The sequence below is a fragment of the Dermacentor silvarum genome, chromosome 4 (genome assembly GCF_013339745.2).
Source record: "Dermacentor silvarum isolate Dsil-2018 chromosome 4, BIME_Dsil_1.4, whole genome shotgun sequence".
NCBI lineage: Eukaryota > Metazoa > Arthropoda > Arachnida > Ixodida > Ixodidae > Dermacentor > Dermacentor silvarum.
The window spans coordinates 57,188,943-57,208,023 of NC_051157.2; the positions used below are offsets into that span (position 1 = coordinate 57,188,943).

Below are 19,081 nucleotides of genomic sequence, written 5' to 3' on the forward strand. Positions count from 1 at the left end.
AACGGGCCTAAAACAGAAATAGAAACGGGCTGGTGCCTTAACGTTCACTTTTTTTACAATTGGTCCCGACACTTAACGTATACCTATGCGGTCCATGGACGCGTCCTGAGCTTTAACTGTCAGCTGCTTTGGTTGTTCTATTTTGTTTGCTTTTACGATACATGCAGTTTACCATGATATGTAATGTTTACGTGTATTTACTATGTCTATACAAGATGTATAGGTTATGGGAAATGTATAGTTTACCATGAATCGTAAATAGTAATATGACGATGAAAATAAAACTGAGAACACAGAGCAAAGTAATTATATGGTATTCAGGAAAATTCACTGCAACAAGACAGGTAAACCCAAACTAATTCTTTGTATATGTTAAGTTTGACATTGCTAATTCTGACAGCAGTGCTACCCCAAAATGTGACGTTTGCTTAAGTAGGTTATTTACCTTAAAGTGAGAAATATCAAGTAGTCATGGGTACTCCTAGAGGTCTACTTGAACGAAAGACAAGAAGACCTAACAAGACCAACCGAGTTATTTGTGCTTTGCTGGGTTAGAATAAGTGCCTCAACAAAGAGCACAAGTGTCGGGGCATTGCCAAACTCCATAACTCCTGTGTTCAATTTTCCTGTGCTTTCTTTGCAACACACGAAAAAATACAGGAGGTCGCTAAGGCAATCAGTACAATTTTTGACAGCAAAAATGTACCGCTGCAATTGTCGCCCTACATTAAGCTCCTCCCTTGATAGGAAATTCGTCCCCCTCCCCCCGCCTCTTCCGTTGCACAGACATTGCACTCGTAAATCACGCCTTCTTTATTACTGAGCGACAATTCATACTCTCCAACACGATGATATGCACATTGGTCACTTTAGCCGATATAAGTTTTCCGCTTTGGGAAAACATTTGAAAATAACTGCCATGACGCACAAATTGTTAAGAAATTTGCATGCTGCTTCCCGTCACCACATGTCTGATTAACTGCACGAAATCATCAAAGAAAGTCGTGGAAGTTTTCTAGCTGTACAAATATTTATAAACCAGTCCAGAAATCAGTCGTATTCAGTCGACTGTAGCAGGTGGACGGCGTTTTGATATATAGCATTTTTATTAGGTGAGAGAGTCAAAGGTACTAGAGAGAAATAAAAATGCAAGACGCAACAGTCCTCGAGCATTAGGATGTTTGCATGATGCTTTAAATGCCCCAACACTCTAACACTCTATTGTCGTGGGTTGCCCTGTAATACTATATATAATAGAACTTCGATTGGCAAAGCAGCCACTAAACACTTTTAACATAATACAAGTTTACCCACACCAAGCTGCAAAGTTTTATGGAACTTCGCTTTCATGTTGTGATATATGTGAGGTACACTAGATTTCGCTGAAGTTTTCGGTCAAGGTAATGCGTATAACGTTCTGCGAACTGCAACCCCGGCACAATTAGCACAACTTAGCGGCCGTTTAGATATTGCCAACACAACGCCACTCGAGAACGTCATCTAATTGACTTCACAACATCATTGACCGTTTGCTTCTAATGAACTCGGAGGGCAACATGTTTAAAACGGTAGGCGACCCTAATCTTTGACTTAGGTGTCTCTTAGTTGCACTCGCACATTGGCGTTGGTGTTCTATAGGTCAACTTTGTGTGTGGATGTTTTGAAAGAACGTCACAGACACAGAGAACCACCGTCTGTAGGTCCTCTTCTTGTGGGTAGGCTGTGCTTGGCCTGGTGGCTTCCTCGTCAACCACCTCCATGGCGAACGCAACGCACGAACGGAACTCGGAGGACCAAGCGAGCGAACGTCTTTCCCGTGGCACCATAAGAGCAGCGCGCGCCGCCTGGCGGGGCGTAGCCCCCTAGCGAGCGGCGCAAGAAGCGCACCTTACCCGCCCTCTCCGGTGCTGACGTCAGAGCATGTAACGAGTGCGCTCGCGCAGCTGTTGCGAGCAATCGAGCAGGTACGCGCCGGGAAAGGAGAAGCGAGAGAGGAGAGAGGGACGGCACATCCACTCTGCTAGGCAGATGTTCAGTCTATGCCATGCAGCTGTTTTCCATTTATTAGACGGTTAGATATCATGCCACCTTCTTGTGTGCGACGTCATTACTTCCGCTTTCTACTTCCAAATTTCCAGCAATTTCGCCAAAGTTGTGCTGACGTGGCAGGTCTCTAAAGTCTACGGGTCTGTAAGAAATCAACAATTTCTAATTCATTCTAATTATTCGAGACACTTCAGTAACTCAACCATTAACTAAACATATGCTCTGAGATCATATCTATAATGAAACCCACGAATATTGCAGCCTACTATTTTTCTTTCTATTTCTTCTATATATTTTCAATTTCGTCCCCGGTAATCAGGGATTCCTAATCAATTCTAAGTATTCCAGACATTTCAGTAACTCAACTTGCAACAAAACTTATGCTGTGATGTCATATCTATAATGAAACCCATGGATGTTGTACTATACTATTGTTTTTATATTTCTTTATTTATTTTGAATTTCGTCTGCGCAAGAAACACGTGTGTCACTCGATGCTCGTGCCACTAATAACACACATAAAAAAATAAAAGGCACCTGAAGATCACCGTCGTCCTTTTTTCGTTGTACCATGCATTTTGATTTTATTTTTATTTATTTTTTTCCTGGATGAACAGCACAGTTTGTAGAACAGGGAACACAACCTGCAAAACGAAGGCGCTCTTTTTTTTTTTTTTGCAAGTCGAGATTCAAAGATAACTCGCATGATTGCCTACATCCCTGCCGGGATTCGAACCCGGGACCTTTGGATTAGAAGTCCAACGCGCTATCCACTGCGCCACAGGGACTGCGTGCTTGCGCGCTTAGGGATTGATCCTTCGTTATTCAGCGAGCTATAAAGCAAAATCGCGTGCGCGAAAATAAAACAAAGTGTAAGCACAACTAACGCCGGTGCGCAGAAAAACAAAGAAAGGTGAACTTTCACAAATATCTTAACAACGACCCAGGTAGTACGATGCAAATGCACAGTTACAAAACACCGCATAAGTAGATAGCATTGCTGCGCCGACTTCTCTGACAAAGAGGGGATTAGAAACGAAGTGGATCATACATATCCACTTTGCGTAATCCAGCAATTTCACAAGGGGAATTTACTGGGGACACTGGGTGCTCAAAATTAAGCTTTACGGAATTTTTAATAATCGCCTGTGGCAGGTAGCGTAATTCTTATTGTTGAGCAGGGTTATTCGAAGAGGTGGACATTAGTAGCACGAGAAACACATATTGAATTAACAAAACATCACTAATTAGCTTCTTAGTTATTTACTTTACGACGTATATATTGCAATTTACGAATTGTAGCCGGTGAGCTTGTCAGGTGTATTCACTTGGAATGAATTTCCAGAATGACACCAATTTGGATATATGCGCCATCGAACTCGCCGTAAAAATGCACTGTTGTTTCACTTACTCTTTTACTAAAATACGGTTTCATACATTGAAGCACAAAAGTAACTGGAACGCCCATGTATTTCATCCCACACTTTGGGAAATAATATCTCGAAGCTGGTGTCATCCTGGCAATTCATTTCAAATGGATGCAACTTGTAAACAATTCGCAAATTGTAATATGTGTCGTAAAGTAATTAACTAAGAAGTTCAGTAGTCAATTTTTGTTAATTATTTGGATATGTGTTTAGATTTCTCGTGCTACTACTGTCCGCTTCTTCGAATAACCCAGCTCAACGATAAGAATTATGCTACCTTCCCCAGGCGGTTTTTAAAAATTCCGTAAAGCTTCATTTTGAACACCCGGTATAGAGGTGGTGTAATAAAGCGCAACTAGTAACTACTGTTTTGCACCTGCAAATTTACTAATTTCATCACCCAATAGATTTCTGCCATCCTCGACTGCGCTTCCCTTCATTATGGGACTCTAATGGTCTACCGGTTATCTACCCTACACATTACATGATCTACTCAGCTCCATTTTTTTCTCTTAATTACAACTAGAATAAAGGCAATCCCCGTTTGCTCTCTGGTCCACACCGCTTTCTTCCTCTCTCTTAACGTTACAATGAACTTTTTCCGTTCCGTTGCTCTTCGCACAAGTCCTTAACTTCTTCTCGAGCTTCTTTGTTAACCTCCAATTTTCTGCCCCATATGTTAGCACTGGTATAATGAAGTGATTGTACACCTTTCTTTTCAACGACAGTTGCAAGCGCCCGGCGAGGATTTGGTAATGCCTGACATATGCACACCAACCCATTTTTATTTCTCTGTAAGTTTCCTTCTCATGATCAGGGTCCCCTGTGAGTAAGTCACCTAGACAAACATACTCCTGTAAAGACTCTAGAGGCTGACTGACAATCCTGAATTATCGCTGTCTTCTCAGACTATTGAACATTATGTTTTTATCGTGCATATTAATCTTCAACCCCACCCTTACCCTTTCTCGGTTACGGTCCTCAATCATTTGTTGTAATTCGACCCCAGTGTTGCTGAACAGGACAATGTTATCTGCAAACCGAAGATTGCTGAGATATTCGCTGTTGATCCTCACTCCTAAGCCTTTTCACCAATATATGCGCAAATTGTGAAGCCACAGATATCAGAAGGAAATTACTTGAAAGCACTACAACTAAAATTCAAGTCCGCACCAAGGGGACACATTGTCCAGTAACATAAGTACCCTAAAAGCGCACTACAACTGAAAGCCAACTCAGAAACAGAGCAGCACAAAGTCCACTCACACAAGCAGACAAGCACACAAGTCAACACTAAGTCCGGTCACATAACTGCACAAAAGGACTATGTTGGCCGTGGACCTAAGATCTTGTTGAGGCTGAAGGGCCTGCGGTGCGATGCTATTGAATCATGTGTTAAACGTTGTCTCTGCATGTCGTGTTGCGCAATTTCTAGCAGAAGATGTATATCCTCATCCACGCGGCCACAAGTGAATTGCGAACTATCAGCTCTTGAAATGTTTTGCAGAAAGCTTTTGTATCACTAGTTGTACCCAATGTAGACGGGATTTTAAGTGGCAGAGAAGAGTTCATGTAAAATAAATCTGAAGATTTCGAATTCAAATGGAACCATGTCGTTCTGAAATCACCGCAATTTGCCTTGTGTTACCGCAATTTGCCTTGTGTTGAGGAATTCCAGATGTGGCGTTGCGAACATGTGCCTGGCCAGCCGCCTCGTCTGCGCCGCCATTCTAAGGGACATTAAAGTGAAAGCCTTAAGTTGCTCATAGGTCGAAAAATTGACCGTCCGGCGTTTATGGCACCAAAATTGACGGTGCCACCATTGATGGTCGAACACACGACTATTCGTGGGAATCAAACCAACGATATTTGGTGTTAATTACGGCCGAGGTAATTAAGACACAGGTAATTAAGATATAGTTAATTAGGGCACTCGAACCCACAACCTTTGGTGGGAGTCGAACCTACGATCTTTGGTGCTAATTAGGGCGAAGTTAATTAAGGCACATTTAAATAAAGTAGAGTTAATTAGGGCATCGAACAAATGACCTTTGGTGGTAGAAAACAAATAATAGGAAGTAACAACGCATTCGAATGAGAAGGTCAAGTAATTTAATGAATGTCTCGTGAGAGCGCAGGCTTTCGCCTTCAACCTCTTTAGCGTACGCTAAAGTGAATGTCAACTTTTGCAAGTCACCATGTGTCCATTATAACAATATCGTGTGTTTCTCTTCACTTGTTTTTGTGACTTCCAATAATGTCTCGTAAACTAAATCCATGTTTTGCGAATTGCTGATTTCACTATGAATTGACGACCAAGCTACCTGCGAGACACAAAGGAGAAACCATTGTCTCGCTTTTTTCAGGGAAATTATGTATCGTAAGAAAGACAATATTGCAAGAAGCTCAGCTGTAGGTGATGTCGTTTGAGATGGCTTAAACGACTGTATTCGGTTCCATTATGGAATGACAAAGGCGGCTGCTTAAGAACTTGTTTGACAAGAACCATCTGTGTGCTTGAATATAACCAGGGTATCGAAAGTACATCTGGTATAACGATATTTGGGCTGCTAGCATAAACGTGTCTCGTTTGCGAAAACGTTCTTTAACGGAAAGTTCATTCTCGGGGCGACGAGTCACCATGGAGGGTAGGAGATATCAGAGATATGAAATTTGTGACGTGGTGGTAGGTTTCTGTGCACCTGAATCAGCGTACTTATGCCCTGTATCTCTCAATAGAGAGACGTCTCTCTCAATAGTATTTATGCCCTGTCTCTCTCAAGCCCTGTCTCTCTCAATAAGTGCAATAGCTAGTGGGCGAGTTTTGTGCTGCATTGAAACGCGAAAGTGTCGACAGATTTCCACCGTCCTCATAAGAGGAAATGGAGGATGACGTGTCTCTGCAATTACTAAGGAACTCGAGCTTGGTCTAGGAACACCTAAGCATACTCTAAGGCTCCCAGCTATTAATCGTTGAAGTCGCTGCGATGAGCGGGAGATGCCATACAGAACAGGTGAAGAATATGCTATGTTTTACGTTATAAGTACATACACTATATATATTTATTAGTTATGAAACCGACCCTCTTCATGTCTTGCCTGCTGCGCGTCGAAGATGAATTAATATTTAGTTTATTTTTTCTTCATGCGCTTTAGTGTGAGAATTCCAAGAAAGTTGTCTGTATGGTGTAACACCCAGAACATTTTCGCGTAAGACATGCCATTTACTGCTGCCTGTTGTAAACTTCCCCGATTCACCAACTATGACGTGCGCGAACTGCTTTCTACATTAGTCTAACCAAAATTTGTTCACTAATGGGCTGTAGATAAGTACGGCCGAGTGCAAAAGTGTGGAGACCAAGGTATCAGCTAAAAAATAATTTTTTGCAGCCTCTAGACCAGATTCCCATTAATGTTTATATGAGGAATGGTCAGAAGATCTCCAGGGTCGACTGGACCAGAATTCTCGGGTTGCTGCTTGACTCCAGGGGCTGTAATGCCAAGATCATTGCTCACCTTACGTCCAAAACTCAGAGCATTCTTAGACTGATCATGAGAATATCTAATAAGAAAGCAGGGATTGGTGAGGACAACCTGCTTAGAGTGCATCACGCATTCCTCATGAGCCACGTCAATTATGTTATTTCAGCCTTACATTGGACAAAAACGGAGAGGGACAAACTAGACACCCTGATGCGGAAAAGCATCAAGAAAGTGTTGGGCATCCCGATTACAGCAAGCACTGAGAAACTCATGCAGCTGGGGGTGCACAACACTACCCTCGAGCTGATTGAGGCACAAAGGTCTGCGCATGTTGTGAGACTTTCGGGCTCTCGGGTCGGCCGACGTCTTCTGGAGGCAGCGGGTCTTCGACCTAGCTTCAGCCTGAGGGAGATGGTACAACTTGATGTTAAGGTCAGAGGTACCTACGTCGTTGATCCATTTCCTAGAAATGGAACAACAGAAATGGATCCTAAAAAAATCAGAAATGGATCCTAGAAATGGATCAACGACGTAGGTACCTATGGTTGTGGGAGGCATCACTATCTCTTGAAGCGCTGCTTCATAAACTTGAGGGTCTTCTGCATTAATGGTGCGTGCTTTGGTTTCTTAGGTACTGCAGTCGAGGGTGGCCGACTGACGCTGGCACTGATCCATTTCCTAGAAATGTACATCTGCAGCGCAATAAGAGAAGGCGAGTAGCACGAGCTAAGGCGTTTTTGAATAACACTTCTGGCATTGTATTCTTTCTAGATGCCGCCCAGAATGGTTGTGCGGATAAATTCACAGCTTCTGCGGTTAACGACAGGGGTGAACTTCTCTCCGCGGCTTCGGTAAGGACTAACATGGTCGATGTGGCTGAGCAGGTTGCCATCGCAATCGCGATGCTTGATCCCGAAACGATCGATTATTTACACGGACTGCCGCGTGGCCGTCAGGGCCTTCGCCTCGGGCCTCGTAGCAAAAGAAGCAGCAGCGCTTCTAAAAAAGAAATCAGATACAGACTCTGTCCACCACATTACTTTATTCCCAGCCCACATGGGAGACGACGTGTTTCCGGGTCACCTGAACCCCAATGAGATTGCTCACCGCCCTGCGCGAGAACTCACGCGCCGCAACGCGGGTGGGACCTCTGCGAGTTCGGAGACTATTGGTCATAGTGACCCTCTACTTACGTTCCATAAAATTATGGCACATTACAAAGGGGAGCGGTGACGTTTTCCACCTCCCCATCCTAAATTGGGTAGAGCACAGTCCCGTACGCTCAGGATGCTTCAGACGGGTTCGTACCCATCGAGAGGCTTCCTGAGTAGACTACACACAGAGATAGAACCTCATTGTCCGGATTGCGGGGAAGAATTCTGTACTTTAACTCACATGCTCTAGCAGTGCCCTGCATTACACGACTTCAACAACAGCGAGGACTGGGAGAAGGCCATCACGAGCACTAAACTGGAAGACCAGTCCAAGGCTGTCTAGAGGGCCCGTGAGAGAGCAGAGGGGCATGGCCTCCCGGCTCCAACATGGGATTAGTCAACAGCTTGCCAGGGGACTCTCTGGGGCTCCAATGGCTGGCTCCTCAGGTCCTTAATAAAGTTCCTTGTCTGTCTGTCTGTCTGTCTGTCTGTCTGTCTGTCTGTCTGTCTGTCTGTCTGTCTGTCTGTCTGTCTGTCTGTCTGTCTGTCTGTCTGTCTGTCTGTCTGTCTGTCTGTCTGTCTGTCTGTCTGTCTGTCTGTCTGTCTGTCTGTCTGTCTGTCTGTCTGTCTGTCTGTCTGTCTGTCTGTCTGTCTGTCTGTCTGTCTGTCTGTCTGTCCGTCCGTCCGTCTCGTCCGTCCGTCCGTCCGTCCGTCCGTCCGTCCGTCCGTCTGTCTGTCTGTCTGTCTGTCTGTCTGTCTGTCTGTCTGTCTGTCTGTCTGTCTGTCTGTCTGTCTGTCTGTCTGTCTGTCTGTCTGTCTGTCTGTCTGTCTGTCTGTCTGTCTGTCTGTCTGTCTGTCTGTCTGTCTTCTGTCTGTCTGTCTGTCTGTCTGTCTGTCTGTCTGTCTGTCTGTCTGTCTGTCTGTCTGTCTGTCTGTCTGTCTGTCTGTCTGTCTGTCTGTCTGTCTGTCTGTCTGTCTGTCTGTCTGTCTGTCTGTCTGTCTGTCTGTCTGTCTGTCTGTCTGTCTGTCTGTCTGTCTGTCTGTCTGTCTGTAGCACAGGCATGCAACGTGAAATTTTATTAATACATGATGCTGGTCAAACAGGCAAACAAGCTGTACCACTTCATTTCAGGCTTTATGCTTAGGCTGCGAAGAAAAAAATATATTTTAGCGGCACCTCTGGTCCTTATACTTTTGCACTCGACTGCACCTGATGCTCTCAAATTTCAAAAACGCTTCATGGCGTTTTTCAATGACGTCAGATGAAGTTGTACTTTTCGATTGTTTCCACGAAACCCGTATATTTCACAATGACTCAGAAGTACAACACAGTGGATATTGATTTTAATAGTAGAGCTATAAAATCATATAATATACGTCTTCTTCATACGTAAGATTGTCGCAACCTGCGAAGCTTTAGGATAGGGTCTGATGATCGAAGCGTTACGAAAGAAGAATATTGAAGTACGTTATCCAGAATGGTGGCAGTATGTCAAACAGGATTCGAAACCGATAGCTCCCCATTATACAACAAAACCTTCATTCACACAAAAACAGGAACTTTTTACGGCGAACAGCCCTACTTGGCAATAGAAAGGGCTGGAAGTGTTACTCTGGTCTCGAAAATTTCGAACATTTACCCCCAGAATAGGTCACTTTTTATGACGTTGCGCTGACGAGCACGAGGTCACTGGCTCGTTTACAGGCTGCGGCGGTTGTATTTCGTTGGCGGCAGTACTGGGGTCCCGCTAAGGTACCCCAGGTGACCGAAATTAATCCGAAGCATACCACGGCGTGCCTCATATGGCGTGCTGTCATTTTAGACCGTAATACCATAAAATTTAGTTTCTTTATTTAGAACGCTTCTCATAAGGTGTAAAAAAATTTGGTATCGGTCCGGGACAGTGGACTTAGTAAACTCGGCGGTAATGCAGTTCCACTCTACATGAAAGCTCGGGAAGTGCGAAGCAGTGATTCGCTGGTGGTTCCCTTGTGTTTTCCTTGTTTTTATCTTGTTTTACCCTGTGTTTATCTTGTGTTTAGCGATCCATCATCCGTTTTGACACCTGTGCTAAGACACAACTGGTGGGAAACCGCCCCACATATGGAGCCAAACGACAACGCACATGAAGCCAAGCCCTTGCTGCGCGTGACAACGACGACATGAGATCACATTACAAGATTTTCACAATTTCGCGAGTTTCTGCTAATATGTGCCTAATGCTCAATTATTCCTATCTTTTACATTATTTCGAATCGTGTTAGTTTATTTTGAACTGGTTTTTATCAATTCTGCACTTGTTCTGACCCTGTTTTTGCGCGCTTGTATTGATGTGCAACGTGTTTCTCGCAGGATTTTGTTATCAGTGCAGCGTGCTTCCACAAAACGGGAGGACACTCTCAATTGAAAGAAAAGATGGAGAATTTTACTGCAACACAAAAAAAAGCCGCTCACGAGAAAAGAAAAAGAGCCACAAGAACACGACTTATAACTGTTGCTCGTAGTATTTGAGTTAAGAGGATAGAAGTCTCACTAAGGCCTACCAGCTTTTGTTTTTGTTCTTTTTGTAATTATGCACCACAATAATACAGCGCGCCTGGGAATGCCTCCTATATTGTATTATGCATTGTAGTGCACAATTACCGCACGCAGTCAATACCACATGTTGAGCTGCAGCTTGGACTATAATTAGATATGTATAACATTGATATGTTTTGCAACTCGCTTAAACAAGATGTAAATCATTCTGCACTAGTTAGTCGTAAAGAATGAAAATTAACAGAAAGTTATGGAGGAGTGCTCAAAACAGTATTTAAATCTGTAGCAGAAAATAAGCTTCAGCTGCTTTAAAGAAAGCCTGATCTTGCTCCTGCAGTCACCCGCATAATATGCCTAAAGTTCAGAAACCCCATTGTGTCAGAATGGATATATTACACACGTTTTCTGGGGAAGTGATTAAAGAAAGTGTTTAATGCAGAAACAGTTCGCAGAACTCTTTGTGCTCACGCAACCTGAAAAAATATGAAATTTATTTTGACGAACAGCTTACCATAAGCGAAAAGTCAACCGTTGTCTTTAATATTCTAGAAGGAGCAGGCAAATCTGCTGTAGATTTTTTTTTACTATGAAATATTTTTTAGGTTGTACATCGAACTCTCCATTCGTATTTAAAAGCAATGCCACTTTACACATTCGTAGCACAGCTGCTCTTTTTTTCTTCATAGCTTATGGATATCAGGCTTTCAAGCAGGCGGAACACATCCCCTCCAGTCACCGTGAGAACCGTCATATAATGGTAATACTGGTAAGCCCACTTGAATTTACACAATATAAAGTGGACAAATACGTGTTATACATGACAACCTGCCAGTTCCCGTCGTCGTGGGCGGCTTTTCGCTGGTTTGGATCTAATCTGAAGAGACAGCGAGACACTATGCAGGCACTCGCACATCTGGGCGTGACCAGAAAGTGAAGTCTCCGGGAAACGCAAAATGGTCTCAAGAAAAAAAAAACAACGAGAAAGACTTGGTAGGTTAAGCATTCAAGCATACGAACGCTGGTCTCGTATCTTGAAACTGGAGACAGAGGAATGTCAATGAGGCGCACTCGTGTCCAGGCGCGTCATCAAAAGCCTGGCTAGCGATCGAAGAGCATGCGTTGGCGGTACTTCTGAAAACTGGGGATGATTGTTCTTTTTGGCTCGTCCTGCAAACTAAGATAGGAATAAATATGCGAGTTGTCATACTGCAATCCTACCAAATCGAAAAAAATGGAATTTAAACAGAGCGGCGGAAATCAGTTGACAGCTGCATGAACCTATGTGACCGCTTGCTATCACTGAACTATGAATATGAACCCGTCAGCGTGTGTGCCTGTACATACTGTGAACGTTTAAAGGAAGCTTTCTTTCGCTATTCATTCCACTTTCCCGCTGCTACTACAGCTACTGGCTGTTGTCTTGCCGAATAGCTTTTGCCGAATCCTTGGACCATACTGCAAGTAATGTCGCCATCACACCTTCTTCATCGAACCACGGTCATCCCAGCTGGCTATTGGCTACAGTCTTGCACAACTGGCCGGTACCGGACATCATATATTTATCACTGTAACACCTACAGGGTGATCTGGCACCGCCGTCTATGCGAGTTTCTTAAAGGGCGCTCTGCCGTCATGGGAATGATGAGATATGTGTCTTCGAGGCTTGTGTTGGCTGGTGTTATACAAGGCTTCGTCTAAAACGTGAATATGGCTACACAAATAATGCGTTCCTAAATTAAAATATTAATAAAATGCTTTCGTTCACGCATATAAATAAAGTTCGAAATAAAGTCTACTCACCTACAATGCAGGATCAAAAGAAGAAAAGCAAGAACAGACAAGTAGTTCCAAAGTGAGCGAGAATCTTGTCGTCTGTCCTCCAACTTTAGTGGCTAGCTGATACTTTTTACATTTCGTATAATTGTACATCCAATAAAAAGTCCTCAAACTTAAACAAGACATGGTTTTGTGTAATAAAAAGCTAAAACAGCTTTTTTACGCGCTGTTTCAGCAGGAAATTAATCATTGCGACAGACGGAACGGATGCTAGCCAGGCCCGTCTTCAAGGCGTTCTGGCCCTCCAAGAACGATGTCAATCCGAAGCCACAATATACCGGCATTACCATGCGTACCACAGCGCAGCAGCGCCAGATTTCCCTCTAGGTAATGTAGTGAGAAACTCTAAGCGGGACATAGTTCAAACAAATGCTGTGTACAGCGCGAATCGAAGCAGCCCGCGGCGGCAGGCAATGCATGTAAGCACGCACCTGAACTACATCACACATTCGCCGTAGTCGTCATTTCATCGCCATCATGTTTTTAAGATCATTCTTTTGTCGCCATGCGATCGTCGTCCATCTGCCGTCTTGACTCTATCGCTGTCCCTGCGTTGTCATATCCTCGTCATCACGAGCCATCTTCGAGCCGTCGTCTTGAGTCCATGATCGTCATTACATCGTCGGCGAGAATTACATCGAATTACATCGTCGGCGAGAAATAGGCGTTTTATTCGCCGTATCATCGACACAGAGTCGCTGTCATGCCGTCGTTATCGTCCCATCACCATCATTTTGTTGTGCGGATTCCAATGTCGTCATGCCATATTTGTTGTGCAGTCGATCTTCATTCCATCGTCATGCTTGTTTAGCATCATAAACTCAGGTTCATGCCGTCGTAGTTGTTTCATCGTCGTCATTCCTTCGTCGTCATGAGTGGCATGTGCATGATCCAGTACAACAAGTTTAGATCGAGCAAGGTGGTCCCCAGTGAAAATGTGTCCAACTGGAGCGTGTGGTCTTTACTTATACGAATGGTTGCTAAGCGCGAACAGCGTTGCTCACAAGTACCATTGAAAGCCTCGCATAAACCAATTTCCCCAGCGTGCGTAATTCGCAGTTTTTTTTTATTAGACTGCTCAGAGTTCGTCGAAGAGCGAAAGCATCTCCTTAAACGGTTCGAACACATGCGGATTTGCTCCGTACGCGGCCACAGACGACCTAGTCTTATGCGCAGGTGGAGCAATTTCGTGAGGGAGGAGTTGTGTCTCCTCTCGATGTTTATAAGGGAGACCGAGTTTCCCAACAAGTGGAGACGTCTAGCAGCATTTACTTGCAAAAAGCCATCGATCGCTTGATGTCGTAACGCTGTACTTGGTGAAGTGGAGGCACTCTACCGCCTGATCGCCTCATTTATCTATTAGCTTACACTAAATGCAACTCTGTAGCTTATTTACTCCAAACAAGTTAAAGTGAGGTGATCGGGGAGAGCAATTAATGGTATGCCTTTGGAAGGCTATATAGACACGCCTGTAGCTAGCACTATACTCCTCCTCCTCCTCTTCCTACAATACTCTACAGCTAGTGTGTAAACAACAGTAATGTCAGCCGCTGCGGTTTACTACAATGAAAGCGCAAAACTGGGCTGCTCGGAGCTTGTCACTAATTCTCTGCAGTCCAACTAACACAGCTTATTTCGGACCACATTGTCGCGCTTACCTACCGACAGCTTGTATCTCGCGCTAACATAATAATCGAATGCTTCAAATTTCTGCTTTGATTTGATCTCAACCTTCACGCGACTGAGCAGCGCGTGCTGATTCGAGGTATAACTGGAATCCGAACAATAATAAATATGTAGGAACGGGAGATGTAAAACATTAGGCTCCATTCGATTCGTAAAAAGGAAGAAAAAGAAAACAACAAAAGAATAACAAGCCTAAAACGTGTTCAATATGCCTATGACGACAAATATTTAAAAGCTCTGTCCTGCAGAAAGAGGCGTAATTAAAACTCTCGCCAGCAAGTCATCAGGGCAGTTTAATATGTGCCGACAGGCTTCGGTATTAGGCGTTTTATTCGCCGTGCATATATCCACAGTCCTCTGTGCCTACTGGTCTCATATTTTTAAGGCGAAGTTTTGTATGGCTAGGCGAAACGCAAGAGCGTCTGTTTATTATTAATTTTTTGAGAAGGGGATATTCAAGGACTTTTAATTAGTGATAATCAATCATTTGGCTCTTATTAATATTCTCGAGGATCCGCTGCTAGGTACGAATTAGGGTGCCTATAATGAAATCAGGAGTACACAGAGGAGGTTGAGACAGCGCTCAAAGACAAGCTGGGTGAGAAAAAAAGACTGCGTTTCAAAAACAAAAAAGTATGCATCAGGAATAAATACAGTGGCTTTCAAACGTTCTTACTTGCGTTCTACGTGCCTAATGATCCCCGAAGCCTGATTGGAATAAAGTTCAGTGGAACAGCGACGTTGAATGGCCGCTTTAGAGGAGTCTAATGGTGGTTATACTTACGAAAGACTGCACGTGGATTTAGAAATATACTTTGCGGACAATTTCATTGTGGCGCATTCATACTTTCTAAACATGCGTCACTTATACATTTAATTACACGACACAGTAAAACTTTCTGCTTCTGCTGATTCTAGTAAACCTTAGTGAGACTACAAAGCCATCCAGTAAATGAGTACAAAATTAAACCTGCGGCCAATCCTGACATTTCCACTGAATACAAGAGCCAACACCTGAACTTCAAATTACGCATAAAACAGCAGCCTACATTTAGGATCAACATTGCAATGTGTTCATATCTTTCTTAAAAGTTGACTCTCGGCTTTGCTCTCGACGCCGTTAACAAACTACACAAATTCCATGCTATAGGTCAGAGTGGTTCACTTCACTTCAGAAAGCTGTGAAATAGAAAGGGGACGGTTACAAGTTACTAAAAGTTAGTTGCTAGACTATCGTGAGCACGGGAGGCGCCTGATATGTTATGCAAGAAGGCTCCTGGTATCGACTCCTCATATCAAGCAATCTGAGGCTCCTAAACGTTTTTGAGTGAGCAAAAACCAAAAAAAGGAAGGAATAGTTATAAAACAAATAAACATTGCATTGCTTGCAACTACGGGAAAGTACCAACTTGCAGTCACCTAAGTAACACGATCCAGAATCGCCGTAGTATTCAGGCCACTGTCGTATAACTAAATACAGCTGCAATTATACCACGTAAACAAGTAGTCGGTGGGATGCCACAGTTTTTCGCCGCTCCTAAACCCCCTGCCCATAAGCGGCTGCATATTATAAGGCTATAGGAGGTCTCAAGCTATATACAGTACGTGTAGGTCAAATGCCTCATGGCCAAATCTATGACTCCGTGGCAATGCCTGGACAGTGCTACGTAGCACAGACAATTAAAACAGACGAAGGACAGCAACAACACATATATTCCCTCGTCTCTGTTCTTTTCTATATGTTACGTCGACCTGCCCAGGGCACACCTATGAGTCTACACCAACTTTCCAACCTTTCAGTCATTCTGCAAATTCATCAGTCATTTATGAGTGCAGCACCTCTAACCACCCCTTACAAATCTATAGCGAATAGCTCTAGCTATGAGTTTTAAAAACGATAGCAGCATAGGCACGCGCACAGGGGGTGAGTATTTCCTTGGCCTGATAAGGCGCGGTGGGGAGAAGACACAAATATACCGCGAAGTCGGTAGTTGAGTGTCCCACGAGCGCCTTCAATGGTTGCTTTTGTCTTTTGTTGAGCAGGACGTTGCGCTGTCTACCAGCTCTGCTTCAATCAATGAGCATCGGTCAAAAGAATGCAGACTTTTGCTATATAGATGTGTAATAGATATATATAGATATATAGATAGATATATCTATATATAGATATATCTATATATATATCTATAGATATATATAGATGTGTAAGCGTAGGAACCATTGCTCAGGTTATGCATGATTTTTTAGCATCCTGATTTGTTAATCTCTACTGCCTTGAAAAGCATAATGCGAGATCTTTATCGAGGTTATTTTTCATTTGTAGTAAGTGTCCTTCCGGTGAGATGGTGCTGATAAGAAATACATATGCTTTTGACTGCGTGACAACGAAGAGCTTGTTTATTTCCTTCTACAAAAAAAAAATAAAGAGAGAGAAATCTGTTAATACTGTTTCCTTGCACCTGTTTTTAATATAGACTGGTGCATGGCTGAACGTCGTTTAATATACGCTGTGAACAAAATGAACATTGCATTCAAGCCTAGCGCGTTACAATGTAAAAGTGTGATGAGCGAGGATTGAATATATAAAAAATATTACAAGTGAGCATTTCATTCCTTGTTAAAAATCAGCCAAATCTCAAAAAGAGCGAAAAAAGAGGGGGGATGTTGTGTCTATGTGTAGGGGAAGGGTGCGGGGCTACAAGATAGTTTGGCCCCAGTAATAAAAAGCCCTGCGCACAACTATGGATAAGCACTACGTGCGTAACGCGGAGTCAAATGGATTTACCGACGCCAAGCAACGTCCACACCTTATCCAAGATATAATTATTTTCTTTTGTGTTATAGAGCGGTTCCTGCGGTTTCCGCTTGTTGTTTGTCAATAAAGATGGTTGCCTGGAAAATAATAATAGTCGGTCTTACTGGCAATACACAATGTTTCAGCAATGTGCAGTACCACTAGTTAATTAGGAGCACAATTCACAAAGCAATCGGCACAAAAGAACGGTTATACGTTGGCCTGTTCTATATCGAAGAACGCAGAGTGCGCTAAAATTTCAAGATTAATGAATCATTGCTTTTTCATCACACATGCGTTCACCTACTTCGTGCTTGCCAATTTTTTGCTAAACAGAACACCAGGCGGTGGACACAGTCAAGCTGGAAATACGCCACTTGCCTTAACTTGTCTCTTTCTAGGCAAAATAAATTCTGCGGTTTAGTATAATTACAATCCAGCCAAATCAAGTCAGTCTTTTTGTCACGTTTCTTGATAGTTTAGCAAGGGTCAACAAAGCGTAGAGAGCTTCGGCTTTCGCTGGGAAACGTGCCACCTCTCTAAGAAAGGCACGCACGCATGCTTCCGATCGAACAGTCAGTACACGAGAATGCGTTTACGCACTCGTGTCCCCAGTCTCGTGTTGCGGATAATGGAGCGTTTTTGGGACAGGCAAACACGACCCAGAGGCCTCCGAGTCTTCGATGATTAGGATGCATTGTTCAGGCTTACTGGAAGTGGCCGCTGTCATGCGGTGAGTTACTGTGGCAGTCTGCCTGCACTCACGAAGAAAGCTTGGCCGTAAGTTCAGGGATTTCAGGTTCCTTTAGAACCTCAAATCCCTCACTATATTGAAGTGTCTTTCACAACTTTGCTGCTGCTGCTCAGGAATTACTCAGTGAAACAGCAATCGCCACATAAATATTATCAGTGCAACAAATGTGTGCAAAACACACATTAATTTTTTTCAGTGTGTGTCAAAGTGGGAAAAAAAGTATACTTGCCTGAAGTGTGGGAAGCCTCGAATGCGGAAGGAACAGACTTCAAATGCTGGTGCCGCCAGAAACCCACAGGTTTTTCTAATGAGTAGAGATGTGCCCCGGTCTGGTGCGCCGCTACTTGTGAGGGTTCGCATCTATATAGGATCATGTGCGTTGTCTCTGGGTGCCCTTTGTCCAAACACAGATGGCCTTGTTGATGAGCATCCTCCGCGGCTGTGGGAGGCAGACTAGTGCTGCCGCCGAGTACTTACCGCTAAAGTAGGTACGCGCACGCTCCTGGTGAGGTGATCGGTCTTTATGAGGCCTCAACGCTTGGAGGGAGAGAGAATAAACATCTTTATTGAGTGGATGTAGCTTTGGAGGAGCGTCCTCATTCCAGAATTCCTTGATCTTGGACCGCGTCCTTGGAAAGGGGTGTTTATCCCCAACCAGAGGGGGACAAACGGGGTATGTATGTATGTATGTATGTATGTATGTATGTATGTATGTATGTATGTATGTATGTATGTATGTATGTATGTATGTATGTATGTATGTATGTACGTATGTATGTATGTATGTATGTATGTATGTATGTATGTATGTATGTATGTATGTATGTATGTATATAATGTTGATCGCCAGGAGAGAGGACCGGATGCCTTCCGCAAATCTTGGCGCTCCCCCCTCCACATCTCATGAACTTCTCTACTGAACCTTGACAATGTTTAGAGACTGTTCCTTAGATGCAATATTACAGGAAAAGGTTTTATGATAACAATATTCCACTACAGTTCCATGCCATACTCTTAAAGTAAGCACAAAAATGGGTCAAGTAACGAAGGGAATGTCCAAAATTACTAAGAAAAAAGGAATGCATCATGAAAAGCCAACCAGAGGAAGTAAATATCGCCCCCACTCCACTTGTCGCACTGTATAAACACGACCAGAACGCAGTTAAGTTAACGGGCGGCGCTTCCTCCGTCCTGGAGACCGGAAGAGGAAGGACTGACTATGGCCGCTTAACGGACGGGCATGTGTGCCCGGATATTTTCATTGAATAAGAGATAGCCGCGCGTACCTGAATATGGTCTCTTATCTTCACCGTTCCAAGTCGACTAGTCCCTGTGCATCAAAACAATGAAACTGATGCTTGA

The 19,081-nt window shown here is 43.6% G+C and overlaps 1 non-coding gene across 1 annotated transcript; it reads right to left on the bottom strand.

The window, feature by feature from the left end:
- Nucleotides 1-2,761: 2,761 nt before the first annotated feature.
- Nucleotides 2,762-2,834, bottom strand: Trnar-ucu (transfer RNA arginine (anticodon UCU)). Its single transcript has one exon. It is a non-coding gene; the product is annotated as a tRNA-Arg (tRNA).
- Between the last annotated feature and the right edge of the window lie 16,247 nt (nucleotides 2,835-19,081).